Genomic DNA, 1,123 nt, shown 5'->3' with positions numbered 1-1,123 from the left:
GCTCTATGAACACAAATTAGTTAGCATAAATCAGTTAAATGACGAAAAATTATGTGTCTATTTACTTGTGACCACTCAGTGTCTGTAGTTTGGTGTGAGCAGCGAGAAATGTGCCATATTATCCTAGCAATTTCAGAATGCTAAGATACTTCACATTTGTTGGTGATACCTCGAAAGCCAATCCACGTTCAGCAATGAATTTGAAGGTAGTCACAACACACATGAGAACCTTGCACCAATATCCACTCAATTCCGCTTCTTGTTTTGCCAAATCCTGGTCAATGCACACACGTACCTTTCCATGTTTTTCAAAAATTAATACTGATTCCAGATGATATTTTGATTTCTCATGTTCAGCAAACCGTTCATTTGCATGGTTCCAGTCACAAAATCCGTTACTAGATAGTTTTCCTTTCTGAATAGCCTCAATTTTACAGATGTAGCAGTAGACTTTGCCATTAGTTAGAGAGAAGCAGAACCAGGAGCAAACTGTCTCATTGTTCAGAGTTTGTCGTTGGAACAAATTTGGTGAACATTTTCAGACATAGTCCGCCTCACATTTGGTCTATTCTTTGGGTATTGATGATCTCTTAAACAATTCTCCATTACAGTTCTGCAACTGATAGATCTTTTCTTGGCCCAAAAGGCTATCATTTCCTGTGTTGATGATCCTGGCCATAAGCCAATATCGTTGTCAAAACCGCGAGATTTGGATCCAGTTTTTTTTTTCTTTTTGATGATCCACATGAACTATGTTTCCTTCCTTAATTTGCTCACTTGTATCCCAAATAATTTCTTCAGTAATAGGTGTGGAGGTGTTGTTGTTGCTGTTTCTGTTGGTACTGTTGAAGTTGCTTCACCAGGCTGTCTTAAGCTCATGAAGTAATCACTAATTCTTGGTACCTTTGAAAGACTGTCTTGGTGTTTTTTTTCGCGTTCTTTAGCTAATTTACTCTTCTTTTCGGCCCTGCATGGCCAGGTGGTTAGGACACTCGACTCGCAATCTGAGGGTCGCGGGTTCGAATCCCCGTCCCAACAAATATGCTCGCCCTTTTAGTCGTGGGGGCGTCATAATGTGACGGTCAATCCAACTATTCGTTGGTAAAAAAGTAGCACAAGAGTT

The sequence above is a fragment of the Limulus polyphemus genome, unplaced genomic scaffold, assembly GCF_000517525.1.
Source record: "Limulus polyphemus unplaced genomic scaffold, Limulus_polyphemus-2.1.2 Scaffold1732, whole genome shotgun sequence".
Taxonomy (NCBI): domain Eukaryota; kingdom Metazoa; phylum Arthropoda; class Merostomata; order Xiphosura; family Limulidae; genus Limulus; species Limulus polyphemus.
Note: the sequence above shows the minus strand (reverse complement) of the source record.